The following is an 18,455-nucleotide window of genomic DNA, read 5'->3' on the forward strand; positions in this document are numbered from 1 at the left end:
TGGCGTCTTCCATGTAGCTTCACATTTGAGTGGAAAGTGAGAGGCACAAGGATGACTGGGCTAGTCATAAAGACGTCAAGTCACAGGCAACTTTGGAGAAATTCCTCTAGTTCCATGAAGCTTCTGAAACGACCCAAGGTCTGGGAGGTGACAGAATTCCTAGTAATTATTCACAGCCCTTGAAGTCTGAACCACTCACTTGGAATGTGCCACTGATGTTGGCTGCTCCTGTTGGATGCCTCTTACAGAGTGGGGCTCTTCTCACACCACGGAGAAAGTAAGTTCCTTGAAGATGCCCAAGACCCAGGCCTGAGCCTGATGCTTTCTGCGTCCTCTCCCTTCACTGCCATTGTGTTCTAGGAACCAACATATGGTAAAGGCTCAACAGAGAGGAGAAGAAGTCCTTTCTTCTAAGGGGCTGAATCCAAGCTTTACGCCATTTGGTGAAAGGAAATAACCAGGCCCTTTAAAGAAATTACCTGGTTACCCCCAACTGGGAAAAACAGATCAATGTTCTCTTACATGGTCTCTTTTTTAAAAAGCTGGAATTCGGCCTTATTCTGTGAGGGGAGCTGCCAGAAAAGGTAAATGTGACCTTGGAAGAAACACTGGGCTCATGAAGAAGGTCTCCAATGAGCCAGGCATGGCTCTGGTCTTTGGAAAACATTTACATGGCTGAAAAGTGTATTAAAAAGTAACACCAAGTTAGGGTACTTAACTGTAGAAATTCTCCTCTTTGTTTAAAAGAACTAAACTTGGTTCAGAGCAGTTAGATTTCCTAAGCCAATGAAGCTCCAAATAAAATCTCTGTTTCGTAAAATGCTCAGCGCAATAATCAGTATTAACCTCCCTCACCCTGCCCCGCAAAAAACCTATTGCCAGAGGATTACTTGGCACATCTAAACTTGTAGTCATGATTCAATATAATCAATATCATTTTCAGGAAGAGGCCTTGCTGTATGTACACTGGGGCACCTGGTGCTGTGAAACGATTTTTCTTCCTACAGTGCTTGTTTATTGATTCTACAGAACAGTACCTGGCGCAATAAGCGGTTTGTTGGGTAAATTTAAAACAGCATCTCAGATATGATGATCCAGAAAGATCTCATATGCTTATTTAACTGAATGATGTCCCCTTCCCCTGTCCCCAAGCATCACGACACATAAAACAGGATGCACCCGCCCCCATCCTTCTCACTTCTCTTCAATCTCAAGCTTGGTAACAATGCGCAGCCCTGGGTACACACACTCGCTGAGTCTATGCTCGCCTCCCAGTCATCACATCACTGGCATATCGTTCTACAAACTCATGTCATCCAAACCCCTCAGGTGTTCCAAGCCATCATCTCATGATGAACCCTTAACTGAATAAAACCAGCTAAAAGGAATCTAAACCTTTGCACCCAAACTCTTGACACATTTCATACTTTTGAACCAAAATAATTACAGAGACAACTAATTAAAAGCCAAATATCCCACCTGGAGAAAATGGTCACATTATGCCCTTTTGTTGCTTTTGAATTTCAAAACACTTGCAATACAAAATCCCATCAATACGTTTTTTAAAAATATGCTTCATGAAACTGGTGTATTGCTTACACTAAAAACAAATAAACAAACAAGAAATCTTCCTCCTCAGCCACAAGGATAAAAGGCAACTGGGGGAAAAAGGAAAACAAAAGCAAAGCAGAACACACTGACAATTCTTCCTTCTGTTTGTGGTGATGGGTTCAGATTCCTGACCAGAGAGAGAAGGGAAGCAACCTTTGTCTTGAATTACATTTTCTGGCAACAACAGTAGGGATGTATGAGGCAATGTATACTAAAGCAACGCCTGGGACTTTGAGTGGAATTATGTTGAATATGCATGACACACAAAAGGAAAATGTTCATGACTTACAGATGTGCTCCGCATTGAGCTTTCTTCCTTTTTTGGAATATCAAATAGAGGGAAGCAAGAGGTTTGCAGCCATGTTATTACAGGCATCGCCGCCTCTCCCCCTCCCAAACTAGAATATTCCAGTATTTATTTTGCTATCCATATGACCACAGTTTAGACTAGAGTAAAAATAGAAGCTGTGTGAGCCTAACCTGAAAAGCTCCAAGTGCTGGAGAGGGTCAGCATTAATAAATTCTAACTGAAGTAATGAGATTCTGTTTCCTGGTGGAGTTTGGCAAAGGAAGGGGGGAAAAAGATATTTGGAATTTATTTCATATTCAGAAGTGTTTTGTAAAAACTACCATAATGGAACAGAGTCCAAGTTAAGCACAGGAAGCCAACAGGCTCTGGTTTAGATTTAATAATTCACTTTAAGGGTTTTTCAACTGCTACAATTCTAGGCCCCAAGGCATAACCACATATACTCTCCTCCCTATACAGGGGCTGACAGAATGCCACAGAAAGTTTATAGGACAGAAAAATGAGAAAGACCTTGGGGCAAAGGGCAGACCACACCTTTCCAGGCTTCAGCTCAGGTTGGAGAAAGCATCTGAGTTCTGAGACTTGCCACAGTCAATGGATAGAATTTCCAAGCAAGCCTGCGTTTCAGAGGTCTGAGCTAGAACTGAGTCTGAATGTCAATAGGAATATGGAACACACTGCTGCTGGCCTGTAAAAAGAAGCCTTGACTATTTAAAAGATGCCAAGTAACAGAAATTGGCACAGACACTTTGGAAATCACATTGGCAATGTGTTTTAAGAAGCTATGAAATCTTTTATACTATTTGACCAGATGTTTCTTCTCCCAGGAATGATCCTAATGAAATAAAAGTTAGGGTGTTTACTACTGCATTAAAGACAAATCAGGGAGACAATCTCAATGCCCACTATAGGGCAGTACTATATCTAGTATATTATTATGCATGATATATTAGTTTTTTCAACACGGACATTAAAAATCATACACCACATAGTAATAAGTATAACAACAAATTAAATTTAAAAAGCATACATTAATTTTTTCTAATATTATAACTATATTGCAATTTCATATACATTTGGCAAAGCACTGAAAAGGGAATGGAAAATGAAGAAGAAAGATAACTGATTAGGGTGGTGGATTTGTGTGTAATTTTTTTCCGAATTGATATTACAGCTATATTTTTGGCACTATAATGTTGCTAAAAGCACAGAAAGCACAAGACCGATAAAGTCATAGACACGAATGACTTGGAACCAGCTTTCAGACATCAACTATGCAAATAAACTTTTGAAAATTAATTAACAGCAAATATATCCAAACACAAGACACACACACACACACACAATATACATATATATTTTTTTTATATATATATATATAAAAAATCTAAAGCAAGTGTCATGAGCTGAGTGCAGTGACTCATGCTTGTAATCCCAGCACTTTGGGAGGCCAAGGCTGGAGGATTGCTTGAGGTCAGGAGTTCAAGACCAGCCAGGGCAATATAGTGAGACCTCATCTCTACAAAATATTTCTTTAAGAAAAGAAGCAAATATTATGGAAGTATATAAGTACTTAAAAAAAAAAAAATCACACTTCAGAAAAATGCCAACTCACAGAACAGTGCTTCGGCCACTCCTGATCCATTTCATCTGTGGTCACAAAGGCAAAAGGTCTAATAAAATGGATATGCAGTTGTAAGATTTCAGGTTTTAAAAATTCCTGGGTCTAATAACCTGTCTTGTTAGCGCCTCCTTGCTCCTGGGTTATTTCAAGTGGAGAAAGCCAATCCAAGTCAAGGAGTGCTTGCTCCGTTTCCCAGCCATGCAAGCTCCCTTCCAGCTTAGCCCCAGCCAGAGGAGGCAGATGCCTGCACTTGAGCCCTGTGCCTCCAACACACCTGCAGGGCTGACATGCCAGTGAGCTGGGCAGATGTTCCATACTGCTCCTGGTTTTCAGCGCCCACTCTATTACACCTACCTTGCCTGTTTGTAATGGGAGCCTCTCCTTCTGCTGATTACAGGAAAGCCTATAAGTGGACACAGTGACCCGATCTAGGAGGACTTTTGAAATGAAGAAAATGACACTTGCAGCTGGTTCCTTATACTGGGAGCCTAAAAATGTGTCAGCACTTTCAAAGAATCTCTTAACAATTTAAAAATCTAAACAAAAGCAAGAAAGCTAAAACAGAAGGAATAAATCTAAAGGTGATGAGACCACCGATTTCAAAGCTGAAATTAAAAGAAACTGTTCTGAATGGTAGGATTTTTAATACCTAGCATCACCAGGGCGGCTGCACTGTGTGCCAAAGAGATTATTCATATTCCTGATATCTACTGGGAAAACAGCCTGATTCTGCCCAAGACTCCTAGCCCCAGGTTCTGTATTTATTTTTGTATATAAAGGAACTGTTCCTGGCCAAACTTTTTAACCAAGTAAAATAAATGTTAACAGCCAACTAAGCAACTTTTAAAGAAATGGTTTCCTTGACAGAAGAACCAGGAAAATATTTAAAGGTATTAGAGTCTATTATGAAATCCATCACAGAAACTGCATGAAATTCCCCAGGAAATGAAGCCTTCCCCGAGCTGCACCATGACAGTTGGGGCAAAAGCATTAGGTCCTGGTCAAATTGACACACTTCACGCAGAGTATACTGATGACCACATGACCTGTGTCATCTCAAAGCAAACGTATTTTAGAAAGGACTCCTGCTGGTGTGCTGAAGTGCTGTATATGAGTACTTTATCTGAAGAAGACATTCTTGCCAAATGAGGGGGAAAGGAAACCTGTGGACAGTAATAGTTTTTTTCACAACGACAAATACTTTATCAGCTGTACAAACTGACACGTGGCCAAAGCCCTCAAACATCCAAAAGGTAACCTAATCCACTCCCGTGCTGCCTTCTGTCTTTCTAATCTACCTCCATCAGAATCTATACATGAAGACATTCCAGCGTTCTGCTGACAGAATCATACAGTACTCTTTTACCTTTTTTTTTTTTTTTTTTTTTTTTTTAAGAGAGACGGAGTCTCGTTCTGTTGCCCAGGCTGGAGGGCAGTGGTGCAATCTCAGCTCACTGCAAATTCTGCCTCCCAGGTTCAAGCGATTCTCCTGTCTCAGCCTCCCGAGTAGCTGGGATTACAGGTGTGTGCAACTATGTCCAGCTAATTTTTGTATTTTTAGTAGAAACGGGGTTTCACCATGTTGGCTAGGCTGGTCTCGAACTCCTGACCTCAAGGGATCTGCCCGCCTTAGCCTCCCGAAGTGCTGGGATTACAGGCGTGAGCCACCACACCCAGCCCTCATATAGTACTCTTATCCTTATGATATCAGGGTCAAACAGGATGAAAGGTAAAAGCGAACTTGCAAAATGATAAAATTACATGCTTAATTAAAAAATAATACTTAAGAAGGACTTTTGAGTATACGCTTAAAACAAGAACACACATTATTATTTTTTGCCCCCGAATGAGGCTGATTTATAGTAATTCACTACTGACAATTAAAAGTCTCAGCTGGAACACACATGTGTAAGTACCATTTCATAAGACATATAACATTTCATTTTCTAAAAATATGGAAGATGAAGAAAAGCAAAACAGGAATTAAAAACAGGTCATCTCTGGAATTTTTTTTCTCCAAGTTAGTCCAGGAATAAAAAAAGCTGATTCTACTGGTTGTGAGGCAAGCCGTACTACAGAGGCCCCTGTGGGATCTGGCACCCACGGGTGCTAAGTGAAAAGTGATGCTAAATTCAACACTATTTTATAAAACTCCCCATTCTCTCTAGGATCTTCAATTCTTCCCAAATTCATGGGGCACCCCATTCCTGCAAATGCCTTCTGTAAAGCAGCCGATGGCAATGTGCGCACCGCTCCCTCTTGTAGAATGAAAGCCCCCGGACTATCTGTTACATCTGAATTTTCTAGAGCATACAGATTCTTACTGAGTTAAACTCCAGGAGCCCAGTCCACATGAATGGTCTCCTGCTTGGGCCCTGTCCCATGCCCTGTGAGGATGGCACCAATGTTTCTAATATTTAATAGATTTAACTGCTCCAGGCACACTCCCTTCCAGCAGGGGCTCTGCCCACAGAGTGGAGTTTATGATTTAATTGGTATGAGATGAGCCTATAGTCATGACGCTCACATGTAAGATGCCAAATGAAGACATGTCCACTCCTCAGTGGAAACAGGCAACAGCTGAGGATATGGAGGCTTGGGAGCTATCAGTTGCATTATCCCTTTGACTGGACATACCTGGCTTTGGTCAATGCTCTGGAACAAAGACATCCTCTGACTCTCCCTTCCTGCTGCTCAACCTTACACTCTGCCCATAGAAAAATGACACGCTTCTTGCCCCTCCTGCTTTGGAGGCTGAAGAATGCGGCTGAATGATTGCAGCTGCCACGGTAACCTCTCTGGCATGCGTGCCAGCAATGCCTCACCTAAGAGCCTTTCCCCTGCCTCGCTGCCCTGGCCCACCGGTGATGACCACAATCCGTTCAAGTGGTCACATTGCAGGGCAGCCCCCATGGTAACCCATTTGGAGCTGTTCAAGCTCATACCAAAGAATGATGTTTTTAATACAGATTGTTCTTTTTAAATCCTCTACAAAAGCAGCTGTAATCAATCGTGCTGGGGGCTCTGTAAAAAGCTGCCATTGGGAAAGCCCTAATATTGATTCTTTTCCCTTTCACGGCTTTTAAGAAAATAATCCCATGCTAAGAAACTATAATCAATTTTTCTAGACTTTGCTAACATGAAACATTACCTAAATCAAAACGTTATCTTCAAAAATTACAGAGAAATTGTAGCCGATAAAAGAAAGCCATACATTATCCTGCCTTTCATGTAAGAGACAACATGTTTGTTTAAAACAAATGCCAGTCGAACAAGTTCAATAATTGTTAAATACTGATTAAAACTCTGCAACTCTTATAAGAGTTCTTTAGCAGATGACAATAGCTTAAAGATTGAGGAAAAATCTATCTTCATTTGAGATCTGGCAGTTCCAATTTTTAATTTGCAAGATAATACACTATATTCTCTGTGCCTATTCTTAGAGAAAACTATCAATTTTAAGCCTGTGTTTATAGACAGTCATGATTCCAAGTGGTCACATCCTGACTGAACTTCCAAAAACCAGAATATTTTAAGTCTTTTCACAGGAATTATGGTAGATATATTATTCTGTCAAGTTTGCCTTTTTACACTAGGCCTCTTAGAAACTCAAGCATTTCAAAAGGCACAAAGTCAATATTTAAAAAGCTACAATGCGCAGACAAAGCAATTTGGCATTTTCATTTAAAACTTATATTAAAAACCCTCACTAGCATCAACAGCCAATTTCCAGATTAGACATTAAAGGAAAGCACAATGTAATCTAGTCTGTTATCTGTTTAGAAGAAAAAAAATTAAGACTTTATTAAAATGCCATACATAAAACGAATACAGAACTGAAATCTAAGTAGACTGACAGCCCATAATGCTTTATTGTCAGCGTGGCACCTACCACGTGAATGAAATTAGATCTGGTCAAATCCAAAGTGCTGGCAAAGAAACAAAACACAAAAAAACTTAACTGCTATTTGCTTTGCTCCCCAATAACAGCAACTGCAGTTTCAAGGGAGTGAGCTACAATTTCTGTGGCAAGTGTCTGATATGCATTCAGGTTTCACATTCCTGGTATCCAACAACCACAGGAGTTTACTGAGGAAATGGGTGTACAATTTCCAAATTTATTAGTTGGGAAGTTTAACTCCCTTTCCACACCCACCCCATCAACCCCTCAAATTAGAGAGGGCCCTTGCTTTTTCTTTCTTTCTTTCTTTTTAACACCAAACTAAATAAGCAAGAGCTGAGAGTTCTGTAAAACTCCTTAACACTAGCTGATCAAGGGCCTAAACCATTGTCAAGCCATGCCGCCTGGGGCTGTCACACAGGGCGCATTTCACAGCTTCACTGGCCTGCCAGCCTTTTTATCCCTGAAGTCATCTTAAGCAACTGTTCTTCAGCAAACAGACCTCTGAGCTTCATCTCTTCCATTGTAAAACTGTGGCACAAAAGAGCCAAGCATTAGAGGCAAACTAGAATCAGCCTGGTCAACTAATTTCAATCCCGTCCTTCTCTCTGAATGTTTTTATTTGCATTAGGGCTGTCTAATAAAATCTGTGATGATGGAAATGTTCTACATCTGCACTGTCCAAAATAATAGCAAATAGCCACATATGGCTACTGAGTAGCTGATACGTGGCTAGTACAACCAAGGCACTGAATTTTTCATCTCATTTACTTTTCAATCAATTTAAGTTCAAACAGACACATGTGGCTATTTTTCCACACTTTTCTAGTGGCTACCATACTGGACAGTGCAGCTCTAAAGAGAATTTAAGAAACTCCTGTGGGAAGCCTGGACGCATCAAAGCCACCTACCTTTGCTGGGCTAAGCCACTTAAACATTAACTGCACATTAGCAGAAGTCAGTGCCTAACAACATAATTGCCTTTTCCGTCACAACTGTCCCTTGGCACTATACACCTGGCAGGAAAATTAAGAAGTCCATCTAACTAGGTCATGTAATGACTATTTATCAAACAACTGCTGTGTGCTGACATGTCTATCATTTGTGTAAAACAGTAAGCTTCATGAATGGTAGACAAACTATAGTACAGCCATACAATGGAATATTATTAACAATAAAAAGATATGAGCTATCAAGCCATCAAGACATGAAGGAACTTAAAAGGTACATTGCTAAGTGAAAGAAGCCAATCTGAAGAGGCTCCACACTGTATGATTCCAAGTTACAACATGTTGGAAAGGCATAACTATGGAGACAGTACAAAGAAGAGTAGTTGCCAGGCGTTCAGGGGAAGAGGGGGTGGGTAAATAGGTGGAGCACAGGGAATTTGTAGGGCAGTAAAACTATTCTATATAATAATAGTAGATACATGACATTATGCATTTGTCAAAACTCATGTAAGTGTATAACACAAGATGCAAATCTTAATGTAAACTATGGACTACGGCTAATAATAATGTATGAATGTTGGTTCATTAATTCCAGTAAATGTGCCACACTAATACAAGATATGTTAGTATACAGTAAGAGGTGAAATAGGGGAATGGATGGGGGGTATATGGAACACAATGTTCTATCTGCTCCATTATTCTATAAACCTAAGACTCTACCAAAAAAACCGTCTATTCATTATCAAAACTACAAATACCTGGAGAACTCCTGAGGCCTGCCCATATATTCTGCCCTGACCAACCGTCCCTTCTACAGTGAAACCAGGTTTTAGACAAATCACACAAGAGATGGTTCTTGTTTGCTAACGACGTATGTATCTAGCTGCCTCACCTCCCTGGCATCAGACTCAATTAGCTTTGCCAAATAAATGACACATTCCTGGACTTCTAGAAGTTATAAGTAGCCCATTTACAGTTGTAATGAGTATTATACACTCATTCTCATTCATTCATTCTTGCCTACACTGTTACATCAAGCAAGAAAGTAAAATGCCAGCAACAGATATGGCAAGTGTAGTCTTCTCTAGGAAAACGGCTCATTTTTGTACCAGTATTAAATAACGAGTTGCATGTTCCATCCACTCAGCCATCACAATCACTGGGATTTCTCTGATGTATTAATAAACTGCAGAGGAGTAAAAGTCTACTACATCTCAAGACATTCTTGGGACAACTGAGAAATGTAAATATGGACTGGATATTAGAAATGTATTTATCATTAACTTTCGTAGGGGAGATTGTGTTTTCTCCTTAATCCCAGGGGATAAATGCTGAATCCTCAAGGGTCAAGTATCCTGATGACTGAAATTTACTATCAATGGCACAACAAAACAACAAAAATCTGTATATAAAGAGACTAATAAAGCAAATCTGGTTAAAAAACCTACCAATTATTGAACTTAGGTGGAGAATACTGTCCTGTGCTTTCAACGTCTCTGTATATCTGAGAATTCATAATTTAAAAGTTGGAAGGCAGTAGGGTAACTCCAGCTGAAAAAACTTCGGGTGACACCAGAGCTGGTATTAATCACTAATGGGACCAGAAAGTGCTGCCTTCCTACCAGGTACGAGAATGAGCTGAACTTTGCTAAAAAATCATACCAGCCTGTATAAACCAATTGGGCCCACAAAAGACTGCATGATGTGTTTGCGTGTGGTGATGGGGGAGGGTGGTAATCAGGTCATCTTCTAGGAGAAAAGACGGCTATGAACTTGACGGATAAGCTAGGGCCCTAAAGGGAAAAGGTTTGACAACGGAGAGGGGGAAGACAGAAAAGCAGGTAAGAGACGCATCTTTTATAAGGGCAGAAAACAAGTCCAGTCACAGTAGGAACTTTCCCACCAGAGCTACTTGCAAACTCTTTGGTGCCCTTTCGTTGGGCGAACAAGTATCTGACATGCAGAACAGAAATCATTTTTCTATGTGCGTGGTTTTAATGGAATTCACGTATTCAAATAGTTAAAGAAACAGAATTAGAGGTAAACATTTCAGGCTGGGAGTGGCTTAGATATGACCCCCAGGAAACAAAACCTTGCCTCCTTGAACAAGTGAGTGAGGGGAAGTGATTAAACAGTTATGTCAACAGAACAGAACTCAGCACTTGGCTCCTATCGCCATCCTCACCATCCCCTTAATTTAAGAAGAAACTGTTGGTGGCATCAATACATAAATTATTCATGTATTGTATATTAATATACTAAAAGGATGACTTGAAAATTCAAGCTGTACACTTATGATCTGTGTACTTTTCTGATTGTGTTATACTTTAGTGGAAAGTTGACTAAAACCAACACAAAGAGAGTAACCTGAATCTCAGAAACCCTCCCCGCAATCCCACCACTCAGGTTTGCAATTACAGGTATTTACAAGACACCCACCAGGTGGATCTTATGGTTCTTTCAGGATTTTTCATTTGTTGCTTATGTATCTGAGCACTGAAGTCAAAGAGATGCCAATGCTCACTCAGGAAACATATTTAGAAGGCTCTGCATCTCCACAGTTTTCATGAAGGCGAAAGGCTTAGATTTCTGGTTGTCTAGAACAGGAGTTCCCAACTCCCAGGCCACGGACCAATACCGACCTGTAGCCTGCTAGGAACCTCGCTGCACAGCAGAGGTGAGCCGCCACTGAGCATGATCGCCTGAGCTCCGCCTCCTGTCGGATCGGTGGCAGCATTAGATTTTCATAGGAGCGCCAACCCCACTGTGAAGCGCACCTGTGAGGGATCTAGGTTGCACGCTCCTTATGAGAATCTCATGATAAATGTATTGCGCTTGAATCACCCCAAAGCATCCCCCACCCCTGCCCTCAGTCCGTAGAAAAACTGTCTTCCGCAAAACCAGTTCCTAGTGCCAGGAAGGTTGGGGACCACTGGTCTAGAACCTACAGGTAATGCAATACATTTTCCATAGTTCTTCCGTTTTCCAAAGACATAAAATATAAAGATAGGAGGCATTAAATGTCTTTCACAGAACAACAGTAAGACAAGCCTATCACCTCAACACCTTCAGTAGAAAGCAGTCAAATGACTGTGAACAGGTGTAATTCCTACCACAGAGAACAAGGTCCTGCAGACCACATAGACAGCAGGCCTGGCTGTTACTTTTCAGCTAATGGAGATTCTGCACCTGGTAACCACAGATAACCAATCTTGCCTGGTTGCTGCTTGGTGGGGAAGGGCAGTTACTTCCGTAAAAAAATATTTAGGAAGCAACTGTGTTTAAAATTCTAAATAGCCAAATGGCCGCTCTAGATAAATTTCTGATGAGACAGCTGCTGCTGGCATATATTTGAATTCAGATCAAGCACAGGTAGGCTTTTTTGCTGCTGATAAAGCAGATGTTTTGGTGACTGTGATCTCACTTCTCTTCCCCTCAGGTCCCAGGTGCAGACTCTAGGTCTTCGGGTGGCTCTGCTGCCATCTCAGGGTCTCCCCATGAAGATCTGGTCTGTGTCCAGCCTTGCCAACCCCTTGGAAAGGCTAGAGACTTGCAAGACCCCCTAGGTTAAAGATGCTGGCTACTGTATCCACTTATACCAAGAGTTAATTCATTTATTCACTGAGCACTATGCAGGGTGTGTGCATGGTGCTAAGATCCCAAAGCTGAAGGTGAGCTGGTGCTAGCTAAGGAGAGGGGAGCAGGTGTGGAGGGCAGGGGGAGAATGGGGTCAAATGAGGCACAGGGAATGCAGGCATTCAGGGGACCAAGACAGGATGAGAAAAGAGAGGAGTTTTAGTTCTGCATGATGGAAGGGTAGGGTGTGTGTTCAGAATAGGTGAAATAAGGCTAAGAAGAGGGTCAGATCATAAAGACTCTTTGGTGAAAAACTAGGAGATTTATATTTCTTCTGTAAGCAAATGAGGGATGTTCAAGGAGAAGGTCAAAATTGTGTGTTTGGAAAGATCAGGCTGGATGTAATGCAGATGACAGATTAGAGGGGCTTGACTGGAGGCAGCGTGATCCATCCAATTACGGCAAGAATTGTGTAAGAAGTGCCAAACCAGAAGGGATTAGAAAGCCAGGGCAGAGTCAATAGTATTAAAGTAAGTAAAACCTACAGGTTTCATCAACTGATTGAATGAAGGGTGAGTGAGAGGATATGATGATTTATTTTTTAAAATGACAATAGTCACTGCTGTTCTCATAGAGCAATTCTGTGTCAGGTGCTGTTATCACTTTACATGGCTAAGACCTCAAAATCCTCCCAGAATCCAACACTGCAGGTATTAGCCCCATTCTGCAGCTGCGGAACCTGAACCTTAGTGATCCCATGGTTTTCCCTTCATCACCTACACATGAAGTGTAAGCACAGCACCCAGGTTTCTAATTTTGGGGTCCTCGCTGAGAGATAGAGTCCTTCACTGTCAACCGCCATACAGGAAGCACGTGTGGGCTCAGACAGCAACTTGTGTCTGAGACACGATGGGAGGGGAGGGGAGGGGAGGGGGGAGGGGGGAGAGGAGAGGAGGGGAGGAAGAGAGGATGGGGGAGGAAGGGAGGAAGGGGGGAGGAAGGGAGGGAGGAAGGGAGGGAGGGAGGGAGGGAGGAAGGAAGGAAGAAGGAAAGAGGGAAGGAGGGAAGGAGGGAAGGAAGGAAAGAGGGAAGGAGGGAAGGACTGGGGAGTTCAACTGTGGTACAGAACTCCTCCACAAAAGGAAGGAGGGAAAGACAGAGGGAGGCAGGGAGGGAGGGAACGAAGGAAGGAGGCAGGGAGGGAGGGAGGGAAGGAAGGAGGTAGGGAGGGAGGGAGGGAGGGAGAGAAGGAAGGAGAGAAGGAAGGAAGGAAGGAAGGAAAGAAGGAAGGGAGGAAGGAAGGAAGGAAGGAAGGGAGGGAGGGAGGGAGGGAGGGAGGGAGGGAGACCTTTGATAAAGGACCGTTTTCTCAACTCGTGTGGAATGACTGGCTATTTGTGGTGCTCTTGGAAACTTGCCAGAAGGTCAGGCAACACTGTTGTTGGGAGGTCTAAGAAGAGGATCCATCCTGAAGTCAGACACCTGGACTTCTCTGAGGTTGAGTTTTTCTGTCTATAAAGTGAGATAATAACTGTGCTCGTCTCTCAAATTTCACATGAAGATTAAAGAGAAAAAAAAAGTGAAATAGTTCATGTAAACTGTAAACAACAAAACAAAAAACAAGAATACAAGTAATTATTTATATTTATGCAGATGCATCTGCTCTTTTAGGCAGGCAAGGCACCACATTAAGAAAGTGCCTATTCCTGGAGCTCAAGCCACCTCCGGACAGATCACACTGCTTTCCTAGTCCGCGTCATAACTAAGCTGCTGGTCACAACAATCTGGCCAATCCTGACCTGGTGGTCACAACAATCTGGCCAATCCTGACCTGGTGGTCACAACAATCTGGCCAATCATGAACAAAACAAAATGAACAAAGCTGATTAGGACTGAAAAATAAATGAAGACCCTGCAGCTAAGCCTAAAGCTAACCCCACCTTCATATAAACCTACTGCAATAAGGAATTCCTTGAGGTAAGAAAGTATTCAACTAATGTAGTTAATGACTCATAGCAGTTGAAAATTGGACGGTAAATAAACAAAGATGACACCAACAGTGATTCTACAGAAATGGACCATGATATGTGCAGGGGTGGAAATCTAGAAATTGTGGGATGGTTTCTGGGCACAGATTTCTGGTTTGTGGTTCAGATATCAATAATTACATAACATGGGGTCTTTGTTGTTTTTAGCAAATTAGCTTACACAGCACCTAGGTTATGATGAAATATCTAGCCATCCCAAGGGAGCACAAAGTTCCCAGTCAACTTTGACACTTGGGCCAGCCTGGAGAACCGAATGCAGGCACCTCTCTGCTTCATACCACCCGAGATGCCACTAGAACCATTTGACTGGGAAGTTCAAATGTGGCCCAGAACTCCTCCACAAAAGTCCAGTGCACAGGCAGTGGGCATCACTGCTGGCCAGACTCACTGGTCCTCAGCAGGTGGCCAGAGATGTTTCAAAGCCCAAAAAATGCTTCCATAAAATGAAAGATTTTAGGTATTAACCATCTTCCCCTTTAATATGAACAAACATTTTCCACCAGGGGTTGTGGAGTCAAAAACCATGAAGAAAAAGATTCATTCTGCAGCACCTCCTGTAGGGTTGCCTCTCATTGTCCCAGACCCCGTGCTCCAGGAAAAGCAGTAGTAACACACAATGAGGCCACCGAGGTGGACTCGGGGAACAAAATGGGGTGGCAGCAGTCTCCACAGACTGCTTGAGCCAGCACTGATGGCCTTTAACAGAAGGATAAACAAACCCCAATTTACCTTCCTAACAACCCTTCCCTACTGAGAAAGCCAACCCTTCCATTTACTTGTCCTGAGCCAAGACCTTTCCAAGAAGAAAAGTCTACCTGTGCAGTAATAATAAATGCTCCCAGTGACTTGATACTGCCAGGATCCAAAGGTGCTAATGATACTATTATTGCTCCCTCTCGGTTCCAAAAGCCACCAAACTGACAAAGATGAAGTTTATGAAATAGAAAATGTTCAAGGTACTGTCTTCGGGATTTTTTTATTACTTGTGACAGTTTTAGTTTGTGAGCAGCTAGGTTTCCTTCCGTTTCAACACAAATTTGTTGTCAGGCAAAGTAATATGTAAGCCAGCAAGAGGGGTGCTGTCTTTTGGGTACCCACCAATTAGCAAATAATTAGAAAGCAAGGCAGTGCCTTCTCTGCTAGCCAACCAAGTACATCACTAGGGAAAGAATCAAACCCCAGAACCACAAACACAAGATTAGGCTGAATCATATAAATAGGTCAGAATACCAGCAATTTCACATGGTTTAATCCGTATGGAAATTTGAGTTTTTTATTGCTTTGTTTCTATTTTCAAGTTTTATGCAGAGCAGTAGTATTCAAACTGTTCGCTATGGCCCATAAGACCCTGGTGATCGGGGCCCTGCCCCTTTCCATCCTAATTTCATCCCACCTCCCCAATCATACAAACTTTCCGCACCCCACGGCCTTTGCAGCTGCTCTACCTCTGCCTGAAACGCTTCCCTCAAGCCTTTTGTGTGGTTAGTTCCCTCTCATTTCATAGGACACAAATGTGACCTTCTCCAAAGAGGCCTTTCCTGACCATCTTACCCATTACTCTCTACCCAGCACAGTCCAACAGAAGTATAATGCAAGCCACATGTGCAATTTAAAATTTTCTAGTAGTCACATTTTTTGAAAGCGAGACACATATTTTTTGGCTTTTTAAAGTTATAGTAAAATATACCTAAGATTTACCATTTGAACTAGTTTCAAGTGTATAGTTCAGTGGCATTCAGTATCGTCACACTGTTGTGCAACCATTACCACATCCATCTCTAGACCTTTCATCATTCCAAAATGACACTCTACCCATTAAACGGTAACTCCCTATTCTCCCTTCCCCCTGGTAACCACCGTTCTAATTTCTGCCTCCATGAACTTGACTATTCCAGTTACCTCATAAGTACAATAATAGTTTCCTTTTATGCCTAGCTTATTTCACTTAGCATTCATTTTAATCATATACTCTAACCCAATGTATGAACATTTAAAATATAATCAATGTAAACATTATTAATGAGATACTTTATACATATTTTTCATACTAAGTTTGAATTCCAGTGTGTACTTCACCCTTACAGCATTTCTCAATTTGGACTGACCATATTTCAAGTAAGTACTCAGTGGACACATGCACCTCGTGGCTATCACAGTGGAATGCACAGGTCTCTTTCATTGGCTTGTTTTACTTTCTTCATTTGCCTTTCTCCACTGAAATTATTTTTTCTTTGTAAGTCTACATACTTCTCTATCTCCCCTTGGCAGAGTATGAGTTCCCCAAGGCCAGGACCTGTGTCTCTGGGTTTTTTGTTTTCTGTTTTTGCCTGCTCTAAGCCAAGCATATATTAAATGTAATACAGTCACATAAATATTTCTAGACAAATGTCTTTAAGGCAGATGCTTTTGAAAATGGAAGGATCTGCCTCCAAAATATCACTTTGATCCTGTACTATCTGGCACGAAAACATCACTAGAGACTACTAGTTATCGTTCCCTTTGTACAGGAAGACTTAAGCAGAGCTTGGGATAGTCGTTGAAACCCTGGCACCAGACTTGCCTGGCTCTGCCACTTACCAGCTGTGGGATCTCTCTGAACCTCAGGCTCATCATCTATAAAATGGAGAAGATAGTGATAATGCCTGCCTCATGCAGCTGCCAAAGGCATTCAATCCGTTCACATTTGTAAGGCACCTTCAACAATGCCTAGCACTTAGTGAGTGTCCTGTGTGTTGGATCAACAAATCACACAAATATATTTTGCATTGCCATTTCAGGGGTGACTCTGGAGTGAGTGCTTCAGGCGACTCCCCTTCCTGTAGTCCATCTACACACAATGTCAGGACTCCTTTCCCAGAGAGCACATGTGCTCACACCTCCGGGCCCCTTAGAGCACTAACAGTCCCCACCGCCTCCAGGAGCCACTCTAAATTTCCCAGCAGTTCCAGAGCCAGAAGCAGGGGGCAAAGTGAACCACCTTTGAGAAGACACCCAACCTCCCGTGCCTCAGGTTCTTCATCTAGAAAATGGAATAATAATAGTACCTACTTTACAGGTTATTGAAAAGTTAAATGAGTTAATACATGCCAAGTACCTTTACAGTGCCTAAAACATAGTAAGCACTCAATGAATATCATCTAGTATTATTACAAGGCTCTCCACAACTGGACTCCAACTTTTACAGCTTCATTTTAATTCATTTAGCAAATATTTAAGTACCTACTATGTACTGGGCACTGTCTCTACAAGGCTCTTGCTCTTATAGAAGCTTAGAATCAGGTAGGAGAGAGGGAAGAGTTGTGGTAATCCAGGAGGTAGATACTCTGCTAAGTGTGGTGTGCTGTACTCTACACTGGCCCAGTAAGGGAACCTAACCCAGAACTGGGGTGAATGGGTCAGGGAAGGCATTTCATGGAGGAAAGGATATCCAGGCTGAGAGTGTAAGAAAAAGGAAGAAGCCAGGAGCGGTGGCTCATGCCTGTAATCCCAACACTTTGGAAGGCCAAGGCGGAAGGATGGCTTGAGGACGGGAGTTCAACACCAGCCTGAGCAACACAGTGAGACCCCGTCTCTACAAAACGTTTTAAAAATTATCCAGACATGTTGGTGTGCACCTGCAGTCCTAGCTACTCGGGACGCTGAGAGGAGGATCACTTGAGCCTAGGAGTTCAAGGCTGCAGTGAGCCATAATTGCGCCACTGTACTCTAGCCTGGGGGAAAGAGCAAGACCTTGTCTCAAAAACAAACAAACAAAAAAACAAGGAGGAGGAAGCAGTGAGCATTCTACCCTTCTTATCCAAGCAGCAGCCATGTGAAATGTCCCTTCCCTGACACCCAGTGACTCTTCCTTACTCTTCACACTGCTCACCTGCATTGCACTCTGGCTTACATCTGCCTATCCCAAATAGATGAACAGTTCCCCTACCGTGAAGGAATACATTTGAATGAATTCACTTCTCTCCTAGTTTCTCTTAGGACTAAAGACCCATGCTTCTAAAATGGTGGCCTGAGTTATGTCCTAGACAGGGCTGCACCAACCAGCTTTGGGTTCGGCACACCCATGCTCAATTTACAGTAGTTAATCAGTTCACATTCTCCAAACCAGCAGATATAAGAAAGGGTGGCACTGTTTCTGGGGTATTTATTTCTACCTATAAATCAAGAACTCCAACCAAGAGCTCCACTTCCAGGTTTTCACTTCGGCAAGTTTTTGTACCTCTTTGACCACATACATCATTCCAACCACCATGCCTGTCTGGCAAATACAGACAGAGGTTTGGCGCTCCACCACCAGACACTAAAACAATCATGTTAGCAACTGACAGTCGATTGGTATGTCTGACAGGTTATGGTTATGTGTTTAAAGTACCTATGAAAAGCAGATTCATTCAAGCTGTTCCCTACTTTTGTTTAAATCAACTCTTTGGGTTGGCCA

The 18,455-nt window shown here is 42.2% G+C and overlaps 2 protein-coding genes across 39 annotated transcripts in view; one reads left to right on the forward strand and one right to left on the reverse strand.

The window, feature by feature from the left end:
• The window catches only part of LOC126960839 (cytochrome b-c1 complex subunit 7), a 1,171,628-nt gene that overhangs the window by 821,442 nt on the left and 331,731 nt on the right, over positions 1-18,455 (forward strand). Inside the window, exon 1 of one of the 38 annotated variants that reach the window (XM_050800598.1) lies at positions 2,185-2,189. The exons of 35 other annotated variants lie outside the window; for them this stretch is intronic. The gene's annotated coding sequence lies outside the window, so the exon portion shown is untranslated. Of the gene's footprint in view, positions 1-2,184; positions 2,190-4,695; positions 4,700-12,962; positions 12,968-18,455 lie in introns of those variants that run through there. 2 more of the 38 variants (XM_050800576.1, XM_050800599.1) reach the window with 2 other exon arrangements.
• SDC2 (syndecan 2) overlaps positions 1-18,455 on the reverse strand; it is a 116,538-nt gene that overhangs the window by 24,723 nt on the left and 73,360 nt on the right. The gene's annotated exons all lie outside the window — the stretch shown is intronic.

Source organism: Macaca thibetana, chromosome 8 (assembly GCF_024542745.1).
Source record: "Macaca thibetana thibetana isolate TM-01 chromosome 8, ASM2454274v1, whole genome shotgun sequence".
Classification (NCBI taxonomy): Eukaryota; Metazoa; Chordata; class Mammalia; order Primates; family Cercopithecidae; genus Macaca; species Macaca thibetana.